Source organism: Dermacentor albipictus, chromosome 10 (assembly GCF_038994185.2).
Source record: "Dermacentor albipictus isolate Rhodes 1998 colony chromosome 10, USDA_Dalb.pri_finalv2, whole genome shotgun sequence".
Classification (NCBI taxonomy): Eukaryota; Metazoa; Arthropoda; class Arachnida; order Ixodida; family Ixodidae; genus Dermacentor; species Dermacentor albipictus.
Genome location: NC_091830.1, coordinates 86467611 through 86483248, shown reverse-complemented (window position 1 = coordinate 86483248; position 15638 = coordinate 86467611).

The window sequence follows — 15638 nt, the reverse complement described above, 5'->3', positions numbered from 1 at the left end:
GCATGCGCTTAGCGTACTTCGGACCACGTGGAAAAGAGTCGCGTGACATTATGTACCTTTAACCAGACCGTGGGAAATTACCAAGCATACCGACATGAATATGAAATGAACGGGGCAATCAAAAGCTGGGCGATGGCGGCACGTAGTTAACGCCAAATGACGTTGTAAAGTGTGTCACGTGATCTGACGTACCTTTCGCTAGCCCATGCATGATTGCTAACAATACTGACAAGGATATGAAGCGATCGGGCTTCGAACAAGGCCTCCGATGGTATGGCCTTTGTGTACGTAATACCACGAGAAAAAGAGCCACATGACATCACGTAACCTTCATCATCATCATCATCATCAGCCTAGTTACGCCTACTGCAGGGCAAAGGCCTCTCCCATATTTCTCCAACAGCCCCGGTCATGTACTAATTGTGGCCATACCGTCCCTGCAAACTGCAGCAACTGCATGCCATACAAACGTAACCTTAGGCTGGCCATAGTTTATCACCAATCATGCAAATGTGGATCGCCAACTAACGGGGAAATTAAAAGCTATGCGATCATGTACACGTAGGTAATGTCAAACCACGTGATAAAGGGCGTCACGTGACCTCACGTGCCTTTCGCTAGCCCAGAATGATTTCTAACCCTAGTGAAATGGATATCAAATGATCGGGCTTCGAACATGATTTCCTATAGTACGCACTTCGCGTACTTCGCACTACGTTGAAAAGTGACGTGACATCAATTAACTTTTGCGAGACCTTGGGTAAGTACCAACCATAACGATATGGCTATCAAACGAACGGTGCAATCAAAAGCTATGGTATGGTATAGATATAGATAACGTCAAATCACGTGGTAAATAGTGTCACGTCCTGTTAGGACCTAAATGAAATTCTAACTGTCACCTTTTGCTACCCCATGCATGATTCCTAACCATACTGATATGGATATTAAACGATCGGGCTTCAAACATGATTTCCTTATGGTACGCACTTCTCGTACTTCAGACCACGTTGAAGAGTCACGTGACATCACGTAAATTTATCCAGACTTTCGGTAACTACCAATAATGCCAATATCGATGTCCAACGATCGGGGAAATGAAAAAGCTATGCGATAGTGTACAGGCATTTATTTTCAAATCACGTGGTAAAGGGTGTCACGTGACCTCACATACCTTTCGATAGCCCATGCATGATTTCTAACACTAGTGACATGGATACGAAGCGATCGGGCTTCGATGAAGGTTTCTGATGGTACGCACTTCGCGTACTTCAGTCCACGTGTAAGAGTCACGGGAGATCAGGTAACTTTAGCCAGGCCATGGTTAAATATCAAGCATACCGACATGGTTATCAAACGAACGGGGCAATAAAAACCTATGCGATAGTGTAGATGTAGTTGTCAAACCACGCGGTAAAGGCTGTCATGTGGCCACACGGACCTTTCGCTAGCCCACGCACGATTTCTGACCATACTGACATGGATCTTCGTTCACTTGGTATTCGCGATGTATTTAGCCGCAGTTTGTCTAGATTTGTTGCTGCAATGTAAGTTGAACCTGGACTTTGTTACGTGTTAGAGAGTATACGGAGCTAGGACTTGCAAAACTATGCGTTCATGGTTTGCTTATGCAGAATACTTTGTCTGCTCTGGTTTGGGTCAGCCCCGTTAGCAAAGAGCAGCACATTAGTTAATCATCCATTCCCTGCAGCACTCTCTCCTGTACAAGCCAGAGCGAAGCGTAGGTAAAAAAGAGAGCTAATATATATTTAACTCTATATTGTAGAGTGGATTGGCGAAAATGACGAGTTTACGAAGTCACAAAGTCGTTTTAATGCTTGATGGACAAGGTGTACTGAAGGCACTGGGCAGTGGGCATGACCGGACATACTGGCGAACGAAACGGTACATACCGCGCCAGTAGTACCGAAGCTGGAGGCGAGAGTATGTCTTTAATACACCAGCATGGCCGCATTGTGGGTCGTCGTGGAACGTGGCGCAGATGTCGGAGCGGAGGTGTCGGGGTATAACAAGCAAACACTTACGACCGCTGGAATCGTAGTTGCGGCGGTACAGCAGGTTATCTCGAATGATGAAGTGCGTGGCTTGGCGACGAAGCGTCCGAGAGGTCGGTGCTGGCGAGTGGCTGGACAGGAAGTCGATAAGCGAAGAGATCCATGGGTCTTTGCGCTGCTCTGATAGCATGTTGGAAATGTTGAGGGCGAAGGCACCGCAGGTATAAATAGGCGAGCGGACAGGACCAGAGGGCAGGGGTGACCGGGATTGAGCGTCTGCGTCTGAATGCTTTCGGCCTGAGCAATAAACAACGCGGATGTCGTATTCTTGTAGGCGCAATGCCCAGCGGGCAAGCCGACCAGTTGGATCTTTTAGAGAAGATAACCAGCATAGGCCATGATGGTCGGTCACGATGTCAAATGGACGCCCGTACACATAAGGACGGAATTTGCCGATAGCCCAAATGATGGCCAGACATTCTTTTTCAGTAACCGAGTAGTTCGCCTCGGCTTTGGTAAGGGTGCGGCTGGCATACGCGACGACGTACTCTTCGAAGCCATCCTTGCGTTGTGCAAGGACAGCGCCGAGCCCGACACCACTAGCGTCCGTATGGATCTCAGTTGGAGGAGAGGGATCAAAGTGTTGCAGTACTGGAGGCGAGGTGAGAACGCGTCGCAGTTCTTGGAATGCGTCGTCGCATGCCGAGGACCAGGCTGATAGGTCAGAACTGCCGGTAAGAAGCTGCGTCAAGGGGGCAATGATAGAGGCGAAGTTACGGATGAAGCGTCGGAAATATGAGCACAGGCCAATGAAGCTGCGAAGCTGTTTCATGGTGGTTGGTTGAGGGAACTCGGATACGGCGCTAAGTTTTGTGGGGTCCGGAAGGATACCGTCTTTTGACACTACATGGCCGAGAATAGTAAGCGTACGAGCGCCGAAGTGGCATTTCTTAAAATTTAGTTGCAGTCCTGCAGTGGAGAGGCACGCAAATACTTGCTCGAGGCGGTTGAGGTGCGACGCAAAGTCGGTGGAAAAAACCACAATGTCATCCAAGTAGCAGAGGCACGTTTTCCACTTCAGCCCTCGAAGAATGGTGTCCATCATTCGCTCGAAAGTGGCAGGCGCGTTGCAGAGACCGAACGGCATGACAGTAAATTCATATAGCCCATCAGGCGTTACGAAGGCCGTCTTTTGACGATCGGCCTCTGCCATTGGCACTTGCCAGTACCCGGAGCGCAAATCTAGCGAGGAAAAGAATTCCGCGCCCTGCAGACAGTCCAAGGCATCGTCGATGCGCGGCAGAGGATAGACATCTTTGCGCGTTATTCGGTTAAGGCGGCGATAGTCGACGCAGAACCGAATGGAGCCATCTTTTTTTTTAACGAGGAGAACCGGAGATGCCCAGGGACTGTTAGAGGGCTGGATGATGCCACGCTCCAGCATGTCTTCAACGTGCTGGTCGATGATACGGCGTTCAGCAGCCGACACACGATACGGACGCTGGCGCAATGGTGTTTGTGGACCGGTGTCGATACGGTGAACGACTGCGGACGCTCGGCCCAAGGATGGTTGGTCAATGTCGAATGAGGAACGAAAACGTTGGAGGAGCTTGATAATTTCTGTGTGCTGCGCAGGTGTGAGTTCCGCGTCGACGGCACGAGCGAAGACGTCTACAGGGGCATCAGTCGCGGCCGGAGGAGTGACGGAACAAATCGGAAGTGATGCCGAATCACCAAACGTGGTGGCCGGGAGAACGCTGTCGAAAGCTTCAGCGGTACCCAGGCACTCGCCGCGGAGTAGGGATGATGGGCAGGCGGACGGATTGCACACGTAAAGGGCAGCTGAACCGTCGCAAAAAGTGACGACAGCAAACGGAAGCAGAAAGTTCCGGCGGCGCGCACAAGTGGCCGACGGTGTAAACAGAACAGATGAGTTTGCAGCAGAGTTACATGACACAGGAACCAGAGCGGCGGAGAAAGGTGCGATATCGATGTCGGAGGCGGCAACAACTTTAGGAGAAGAATGGTCGTCAGGGTCGAAGCACGGCACTGATAATGTAAGTTCGGCACGAGCGCAGTCGATAAGTGCTTGATTGACAGATAGGAAGTTCCATCCAAGAATAACGTCGTGTGACGAACGAGATAGGATGACAAATTCTATAACATACATAACGTTTCGAATGACAACCCGTGCTGTGCACGACGCTGAAGGCTGAATGCTATGCGAGGTTGCCGTACGCAGAGAAAGAGAGGTAAGGGGAATGGTCACTTTGTTCAAATTGCGGCAAAGCTTCTCACTAATAATAGAAACGGAGGCTCCGGTGTCGATAAGCGCGTGTACGGTGACGCCGTCTACGGACAGTTCAATTTCGTTCGCCGGGTTAGAATAAGGCCTTGAAATGTTCGACGTAAACGCAGTTCTGGCCTCTGGAACTGCGACTGTTAGTTTTCCTCTCGGGCTGGGCTGGGTCGGCGAACCATCGGGGAAATGGATCGGCGACGTGGGGAAGGTGACCGACGGGCATCGAAAGGGAGGCGACTGTAAGATGAGTCCGGCGGAAGGCTAGATGGGTCCTGACGCGGAAGTCGAGCAGGCCTGTAGCTTGAGGCGCCGCCACTGTCAGGTAAACGGGGGCTGCGACGGCGGCAAAATCGTGCTACGTGGCCCGGAAAATGGCAGAAATAGCATATTGGCCGGATGTCGGATGTACGCCACGGGTTGACGACAGGGGCTCCAGCGGCCGAGTAAGGGACGACCATCGGGCGTGAAGGTGGCGGCGGCGGCACATGGAAGGTGCCAGTGGCCCGGTAGGCATCAGAAGCCGGAGGAGCGTAAGGCCGGGCGACGACGTCAGCGTACGTTAGCGGCCCAGCTGCAGGCTGCGGAGGAGGGGCAGATGGCAGCGCCGCGGCAACTTGGGGTGTGCTAGTTCCGATGCGAACGTTCATTCCTGCTCTGGTTGAACCGCCCACTCGAAGCTCACATCGAAAACAGCGCGAGAATTCTCTTGAAGTAATTGTTTGAAACTGATTGCGTTAGAAAGCTTCGTGATTGTCTTGTTCCACCACAGGGTCTGCCGCCAGCGTAGTTGTTCTGCTTCTCGCTCGCAACTGTTATGCTGGCATGCCTCTTCGCTGCTCATAACCGCCAAGCGTTCTTCACGGACCAGCAAATTGTCGTCTTCTGCGGCATTACATTAAGCGTCTAAGGAAGGTGTAGTTTCTGTGTTCGGCGCTTTTATGAAGACCCATATTTTTCAACACTCAATGTGCGCTTTAGTCGTACGTCGTTCACTCGGATACAATGGTCGGCCGATTCTGGAGGCGACGTCTACGCTAGAGCACTGGAACCGGCTTTTTCATTGTCTGTTCAGATTTATTTAATACTTGCCTCTTGTTCTGCCGGCACATCCCGGCGCCGTTCCACATATGAAATGAGAGGAACTGGCCTAGAATGCGCAAATACACAGGTGCCCAAGTTGTCTATTCCAGCCAACAACTATGGTGGGACATATGCATTGGCCCAAGTTGTCTACTTCTAAAGGGACAAGCAATAATTGCGTTGAAATGCAAGAAAACCAGGCAAAATTATTTCCCCGACCCCCACAAACTTAACAAGACATCAAACTTAACAAGGAAACAAGCCCTGCGCTGGAGGACTACAGGGCGTGCCAAACAAAGGCGTTTTCGTACGCACCCTCCACATGCATACAGCCTCCGGGGCCGGGTGTGAACCCGCCACATTGTAGCGCAGCAGCACAACGCCTTAAGCCACTGAGCTACCCCGAAGGGTGCCAGACAAGGGTTTTTGACCCTTATATGCGTGCTGTTAGATCGAAGCAGGGCTCGTTGGCCATTACATAGAGGCAGCGCAGGAAGAACCAAGGGCGCTCAGTTGCCAAACTGAGGGAGTGGACCATACAGTTAGTGCAGAAAGAAAACAGGCCAGTACAGATCACGTGATGGTGTCACGTGACCACCCCAACCTCTCGCTACCCCATGCATGATTCCTAACCATACTGACGTGGATATCAAACGATCGGGCGTCAAACAGGATTTCCGATGGTGCGCACTTCGCTTACTTCGGACCACGTTGAAGAGTCACGTGACATCACGTAACTTTAGGCAGTCCTTCTGTCATTACCAATCATGCCGATATGGATATCGAACGATCGGGGAAATCAAAAGCTATGCGATGGTGTACACGCATTTAATGTCAAATCACGTGGTAAAGGGTGTCACGTGACCTCACGTACCCTTCGCTAGCCAATGCATGATTCCTAATCATGGTGACATGGATATCTTACGATCGGGCTTCGAACATGATTTCCGATGGTACGAACTTCGCATACTTCAAACCAAGTTGAAGAGTTACGTGACATCACGTAGTTTAGCCAGACCTTGGGTATTTACCAACCCAACCGGTATGGATATCAAACGAACGGGGCAATGCAAAGCTATGCGGTGGTGTACATGTAGTTAACGTCAAATCAGGTGGTAAAGGGTGTCACGTGACCACACGTACCTTTCTTTAGCCCATGCATGTTTCCTAAGCATAATGGCATGGAGTTCAAACGTTCGGGCTTCGAACACGGTTTCCGATGGTACGCAATTCCGCGCACATCAGACCACGTGGAAGAGTCACGTGAGATCACATAACTTTAGCCAGACTTTCGGTAATTTCCAACCTTACCGACATGGATATCAAACGAATGGGGCACTGAAAACCTATTTGATTGTGTACACGTTGTTGAGGTCAAACCACGCGGTAAAGTGTGTCACCTGAGCGCACGTACCTTTTGCTCGCCCATGCATGATTTATAACCCTACTGACATGGATATCAAACGACCGGGCTTCGAATAAGGTTTTCGAAGGCACGCACTTCGCGCACTTCAGACCAGTATTGCACATGTGTGAGTGAGGATCCACTCCGTCAGACATTGTTTCAGACCACGTGGAAAAGAGTCGCGTGACATTCCTTAAGTTTAGCCAGACCATGGGTAATTACTAAGCTTGCCGACATGGATATCAATCGAACGGGGCCATCAAAAGTTATGCGATGTTGTACACGTAGTTAATGTCAAATCACGTTGTAAAGTGTGTCACGTGATCTGTCGTACCTTTCTCTAGCCGATTCATGATTGCTAACAATACTGATATGGATATCAAACGATCGGGCTTCGAACAATGTTTTCGATAGAGTGCTCTTCGCGTACGTAATACCACGTGACAAAGAGTCACAGGACATCACGTCAAATTAGCCAGACTGTGGGTAGTTATCGAACGTACCGAGATGGATATTAGACGAACGAGGCATTCAAAAGCTATGCGATGGTGTACACGTAGCAAATGTCAGATGACGTGACAAAGAGTCACGGGACATCACGTCAAATTAGCCAGACTGTGGGTAGTTATCGAAGGTACCGAGATGGATATTAGACGAACGGGGCATTCAAAAGCTATGCGATGATATACACGTAGCAAATGTCAGATGACGTGCTAAAGGGTGTCACATGACTTCACCTACCTTTCGCTAGCTCATGCATGGTCCCTAACCATACTCACATGGATATCAAACAATCAGGCTTCGAACAAGGTCTCCGATAGAACGCACATCGCGTACTTCGGACCAAGTGGAAAAGAGTCACGTAACATCACGTAACTTTGACCAGGCCATGGGTAATTACCAACCATGCCGACATGGATGTCAAACAAATGGGGAAATGCAAAACTGTGTGATGCTGTACACTTAGTCAACCTCAAACCACGCGGTACTGGGTGTCACGTGACCACACATACCATTTTCTAGCCCATTCATGGCTGCTCGCCATATGGACATGGATATCAAACAATCAGGCTTCGAACAAAGTCTTCGATGGTACGCACTTCGCGTACTTCGGACCAAGTGGAAAATAGTCACGTGACATCACGTAACTTTGACCACGCCATGGGTAATTACCAACCATGCCGACATGGATGTCAAACAAATGGGGAATTGCAAAACTGTGTGATGTTGTACACATAGTCAACCTCAAACCACGCGGTACTGGGTGTCACGTGACCACACATACCATTTTCTAGCCCATTCATGGCTGCTCGCCATATGGACATGGATATCAAACAATCGGGCTTCGAACAAAGTCTTCGATGGTACGCACTTCGCGTACTTCGGACCAAGTGGAAAATAGTCACGTGACATCACGTAACTTTGACCACGCCATGGGTAATTACCAACCATGCCGACATGGATGTCAAACAAATGGGGAAATGAAAAACTGTGTGATGTTGTACACATAGTCAACCTCAAACCACGCGGTACTGGGTGTCACGTCACCACACATACCATTTTCTAGCCCATTCATGGCTGCTCGCCATATGGACATGGATATCAAACAATCGGGCTTCGAACACAGTCTTCGATGGTACGCACTTCGCGTACTTCGGACCAAGTGGAAAATAGTCACGTGACATCACGTAACTTTGACCACGCCATGGGTAATTACCAACCATGCCGACATGGATGTCAAACAAATGGGGAAATGCAAAACTGTGTGATGTTGTACACTTAGTCAACCTCAAACCACGCGGTACTGGGTGTCACGTGACCACACATACCATTTTCTAGCCCATTCATGGCTACTAACCACACGGACATGGATATCAAGCGATCGGGCTTCGAACATGATTTCCGACGGTACGCACTTCGCGTACTTCAGACCACGTGTAGGAGTCACGTGACACACGTACCTTTAGCCAGACCATGGGTAAATATCAACCAAACCGACATGGATATCAAACGGACGGCGCAATTATATGTTATGCTACGGTGTAGATGTAGTTAACGTGAAATCGCGTTGTAAAGGGTGTCACGTGACCTCAGATAACTTTTGCTAGCACATGCATGATTCCTAACCATACTGACATAGATATTGAGCGATCGGGCTTCGAACAATGTTTCCGATGGCACGCTCTTCGCATACGTAATACCACGTGATAAAGAGTCACGTAACACCACGTATCTTTAGGCTGGCCATAGTTTATCACCAATCATGCAAATGTGGATATCCAACGAACGGGGAAATCAAAACCTATGTGATGGTGTGCACGCAGTTGACGTCAAACCAAACGGTAAAGGTGTAAAGTGACAAGACGTACCTTTCGCTAGGCCATCCATGATTTCTAACCATACTGACATGGATATCAAACGATCGGGCATCGAACAAGGTTTCTAAAGGCATGCGCTTAGCGTACTTCAGACCACGTGGAAAAGAGTCGCGTGACATTATGTACCTTTAACCAGACCGTGGGAAATTACCAAGCATACCGACATGAATATGAAATGAACGGGGCAATCAAAAGCTGGGCGATGGCGGCACGTAGTTAACGCCAAATGACGTTGTAAAGTGTGTCACGTGATCTGACGTACCTTTCGCTAGCCCATGCATGATTGCTAACAATACTGACAAGGATATGAAGCGATCGGGCTTCGAACAAGGCCTCCGATGGTATGGCCTTTGTGTACGTAATACCACGAGAAAAAGAGCCACATGACATCACGTAACCTTCATCATCATCATCATCAGCCTAGTTACGCCTACTGCAGGGCAAAGGCCTCTCCCATATTTCTCCAACAGCCCCGGTCATGTACTAATTGTGGCCATACCGTCCCTGCAAACTGCAGCAACTGCATGCCATACAAACGTAACCTTAGGCTGGCCATAGTTTATCACCAATCATGCAAATGTGGATCGCCAACTAACGGGGAAATTAAAAGCTATGCGATCATGTACACGTAGGTAATGTCAAACCACGTGATAAAGGGCGTCACGTGACCTCACGTGCCTTTCGCTAGCCCAGAATGATTTCTAACCCTAGTGAAATGGATATCAAATGATCGGGCTTCGAACATGATTTCCTATAGTACGCACTTCGCGTACTTCGCACTACGTTGAAAAGTGACGTGACATCAATTAACTTTTGCCAGACCTTGGGTAAATACCAACCATAACGATATGGCTATCAAACGAACGGTGCAATCAAAAGCTATGGTATGGTATAGATATAGATAACGTCAAATCACGTGGTAAATAGTGTCACGTCCTCTTAGACCTAAATGAAATTCTAACTCAGTCACCTTTTGCTACCCCATGCATGATTCCTAACCATACTGATATGGATATTAAACGATCGGGCTTCAAACATGATTTCCTTATGGTACGCACTTCTCGTACTTCAGACCACGTTGAAGAGTCACGTGACATCACGTAAATTTATCCAGACTTTCGGTAACTACCAATAATGCCAATATCGATGTCCAACGATCGGGGAAATGAAAAAGCTATGCGATAGTGTACAGGCATTTATTTTCACATCACGTGGTAAAGGGTGTCACGTGACCTCACATACCTTTCGATAGCCCATGCATGATTTCTAACACTAGTGACATGGATACGAAGCGATCGGGCTTCGATGAAGGTTTCCGATGGTACGCACTTCGCGTACTTCAGTCCACATGTAAGAGTCACGGGAGATCAGGTAACTTTAGCCAGGACATGGTTAAATATCAAGCATACCGACATGGTTATCAAACGAACGGGGCAATAAAAACCTATGCGATAGTGTAGATGTAGTTGTCAAACCACGCGGTAAAGGCTGTCATGTAGCCACACGTACCTTTCGCTAGCCCACGCACGATTTCTAACCATACTGACATGGATCTTCGTTCACTTGGTATTCGCGATGTATTTAGCCGCAGTTTGTCTTGATTTGTTGCTGCAATGTAAGTTGAACCTGGACTTGGTTACGTGTTAGATTGTATATGGAGCTAGGACTTGCAAAACTATGCGTTCATGGTTTGCTTATGCAGAATACTTTGTCTGCTCTGGTTTGGGTCAGCCCCGTTAGCAAAGAGCAGCACATGACTTAATCACCCATTCCCTGCAGCACTCTCTCCTGTACGAGCCAGAACGAAGCGTAGGTAAAAAAGAGAGCTAATATATATTTAACTCTATATTGTAGAGTGGATTGGCGAAAATGACGAGTTTACGAAGTCACAAAGTCGTTTTAATGCTTGATGGACAAGGTTTGATTAGGCTAGTTCCGATGCGAACGTTCATTCCTGCTCTGGCTGAACCGCCCACTCGAAGCTCACATCGACAACAGCGCAAGAGTTCTCTTGAAGTAATTGTTTGAAACTGATTGCGTTAGAAAGCTTCGTGATTGTCTTGTTCCACAGGGTCTGCCGCCAGCGTAGTTGTTCTGCTTCTCGCTCGCAACTGTTATGCTGGCATGCCTCTTCGCTGCTCATAACCGCCAAGCGTTCTTCACGGACCAGCAAATTGTCGTCTTCTGCGGCATTACATTAAGCGTCTAAGGAAGGTGTAGTTTCTGTGTTCGGCGCTTTTATGAAGACCCATATTTTTCCACACTCAATGTGCGCTTTAGTCGTATGTCGTTCACTTGGATACAATGGTCGGCCGATTCTGGAGGCGACGTCTACGCTAGAGCTCTTGAACCGGCTTTTTCATTGTCTGTTCAGATTTCTTTAATACTTGCCTCTTGTTCTGCCGGCACATCCCGGCGCCGTTCCACATAGGAAATGAGAGGAACTGGCCTAGAATGCGCATATACACAGGTGCCCAAGTTGTCTATTCCAGCCAACAACTATGGTGGGACATATGCATTGGCCCAAGTTGTCTACTTGTAAAGGGACAAGCAATAATTGCGTTGAAATGCAAGAAAACCAGGCAAAAGTATTTCCCCGACCCCCACAAACTTAACAAGACATCAAACTTAACAAGATATCAAACTTAACAAGGAAACAAGCCCTGCGCTGGAGGACTACAGGGCGTGCCAAACAAAGGCGTTTTCGTACGCACCCTCCACATGCATACAGCCTCCGGGGCCGGGTGTGAACCCGCCACATTGTAGCGCAGCAGCACAACGCCTTAAGCCACTGAGCTACCCCGAAGGGTGCCAGACAAGGGTTTTTGACCCTTATATGCGTGCTGTTAGATCGAAGCAGGGCTCGTTGGCCATTACATAGAGGCAGTGCAGGAAGAACCAAGGGCGCTCAGTTGCCAAACTGAGGGAGTGGACCATACAGTTAGTGCAGAAAGAAAACAGGCCAGTACAGATCACGTGATGGTGTCACGTGACCACCCCAACCTCTCGCTACCCCATGCATGATTCCTAACCATACTGACGTGGATATCAAACGATCGGGCGTCAAACAGGATTTCCGATGGTACGCACTTCGCTTACTTCGGACCACGTTGAAGAGTCACGTGACATCACGTAACTTTAGGCAGACCTTCTGTCATTACCAATCATGCCGATATGGATATCGAACGATCGGGGAAATCAAAAGCTATGCGATGGTGTACACGCATTTAATGTCAAATCACGTGGTAAAGGGTGTCACGTGACCTCACGTACCCTTCGCTAGCCAATGCATGATTCCTAACCATGGTGACATGGATATCTTACGATCGGGCTTCGAACATGATTTCCGATGGTACGAACTTCGCATACTTCAAACCAAGTTGAAGAGTTACGTGACATCACGTAGTTTAGCCAGACCTTGGGTATTTACCAACCCAACCGGTATGGATAACAAACGAACGGGGCAATGCAAAGCTATGCGGTGGTGTACATGTAGTTAACGTCAAATCAGGTGGTAAAGGGTGTCACGTGACCACACGTACCTTTCTTGAGCCCATGCATGTTTCCTAAGCATAATGGCATGGAGTTCAAACGTTCGGGCTTCGAACACGGTTTCCGATGGTACGCAATTCCGCGCACATCAGACCACGTGGAACAGTCACGTGAGATCACATAACTTTAGCCAGACTTTCGGTAATTTCCAACCTTACCTTCATGGATATCAAACGATTGGGGCACTGAAAACCTATGTGATTGTGTACACGTTGTTGAGGTCAAACCACGCGGTAAAGTGTGTCACCTGAGCGCACGTACCTTTTGCTCGCCCATGCATGATTTATAACCCTACTGACATGGATATCAAACGACCGGGCTTCGAATAAGGTTTTCGAAGGCACGCACTTCGCGCACTTCAGACCAGTATTGCACATGTGTGAGTGAGGATCCACTCCGTCAGACATTGTTTCAGACCACGTGGAAAAGAGTCGCGTGACATTCCTTAAGTTTAGCCAGACCATGGGTAATTACTAAGCTTGCCGACATGGATATCAATCGAACGGGGCCATCAAGAGTTATGCGATGTTGTACACGTAGTTAATGTCAAATCACGTTGCAAAGTGTGTCACGTGATCTGTCGTACCTTTCTCTAGCCGATTCATGATTGCTAACAATACTGATATGGATATCAAACGATCGGGCTTCGAACAATGTTTTCGATAGAGCGCTCTTCGCGTACGTAATACCACGTGACAAAGAGTCACAGGACATCACGTCAAATTAGCCAGACTGTGGGTAGTTATCGAACGTACCGAGATGAATATTAGACGAACGAGGCATTCAAAAGCTATGCGATGGTGTACACGTAGCAAATGTCAGATGACGTGACAAAGAGTCACGGGACATCACGTCAAATTAGCCAGAATGTGGGTAGTTATCGAACGTACCGATATGGATATTAGACGAACGGGGCATTCAAAAGCTATGCGATGGTATACACGTAGCAAATGTCAGATGACGTGCTAAAGGGTGTCACATGACTTCACCTAACTTTCGCTAGCTCATGCATGGTTCCTAACCATACTCACATGGATATCAAACAATCAGGCTTCGAACAAGGTCTCCGATAGAACGCACATCGCGTACTTCGGACCAAGTGGAAAAGAGTCACGTGACATCACGTAACTTTGACCAGGCCATGGGTAATTACCAACCATGCCGACATGGATGTCAAACAAATGGGGAAATGCAAAACTGTGTGATGTACACTTAGTCAACCTCAAACCACGCGGTACTGGGTGTCACGTGACCACACATACCATTTTCTAGCCCATTCATGGCTGCTCGCCATATGGACATGGATATCAAACAATCAGGCTTCGAACAAAGTCTTCGATGGTACGCACTTCGCGTACTTCGGACCAAGTGGAAAATAGTCACGTGACATCACGTAACTTTGACCACGCCATGGGTAATTACCAACCATGCCGACATGGATGTCAAACAAATGGGGAAATGCAAAACTGTGTGATGTTGTACACATAGTCAACCTCAAACCACGCGGTACTGGGTGTCACGTGACCACACATACCATTTTCTAGCCCATTCATGGCTGCTCGCCATACGGACATGGATATCAAACAATCGGGCTTCGAACAAAGTCTTCGATGGTACGCACTTCGCGTACTTCGGACCAAGTGGAAAATAGTCACGTGACATCACGTAACTTTGACCACGCCATGGGTAATTACCAACCATGCCGACATGGATGTCAAACAAATGGGGAAATGAAAAACTGTGTGATGTTGTACACATAGTCAACCTCAAACCACGCGGTACTGGGTGTCACGTGACCGCACATACCATTTTCTAGCCCATTCATGGCTACTAACCATACGGACATGGATATCAAACGATCGGGCTTCGAACATGATTTCCGACGGTACGCACTTCGCGTACTTCAGACCACGTGTAGGAGTCACGTTACACACGTAGCTTTAGCCAGACCATGGGTAAATATCAACCATACCGACATGGATATCAAACGAACGGCGTAATCAAATGTTATGCTACGGTGTAGATGTAGTTAACGTGAAATCGCGTTGTAAAGGGTGTCACGTGACCTCAGATAACTTTTGCTAGCACATGCATGATTCCTAACCATACTGACATAGATATTGAGCGATCGGGCTTCGAACAATGTTTCCGATGGCACGCTCTTCGCGTACGTAATACCACGTGACAAAGAGTCACGTGACATCACGTAACTTTAGGCTGGCCATAGTTTATCACCAATCATGCAAATGTGGATATCCAACGAACGGGGAAATCAAAACCTATGTGATGGTGTGCACGCAGTTGACGTCAAACCAAACGGTAAAGGTGTAAAGTGACAAGACGTACTTTCGCTAGCCCATCCATGATTTCTAACCATACTGACACGGATATCGAACGATCGGGCATCGAACAAGGTTTCTAAAGGCATGCGCTTAGCGTACTTCAGACCACGTGGAAAAGAGTCGCGTGACATTACGTACCTTTAACCAGACCGTTGGAAATTTCCAAGCATACCGACATGAATATGAAATGAACGGGGCAATCAAAAGCTGGGCGATGGCGGCACGTAGGTAACGCCAAATGACGTTGTAAAGTGTGTCACGTGATCTGACGTACCTTTCGCTAGCCCATGCATGATTGCTAACAATACTGACAAGGATATGAAGCGATCGGGCTTCGAACAAGGCCTCCGATGGTATGGCCTTTGTGTACGTAATACCACGAGAAAAAGAGCCACATGACATCACGTAACCTTCATCATCATCATCATCAGCCTAGTTACGCCTACTGCAGGGCAAAGGCCTCTCCCATATTTCTCCAACAGCCCCGGTCTTGTACTAATTGTGGCCATACCGGCCCTGCAAACTGCAGCAACTGCATGCCATACAAACGTAACCTTAGGCTGG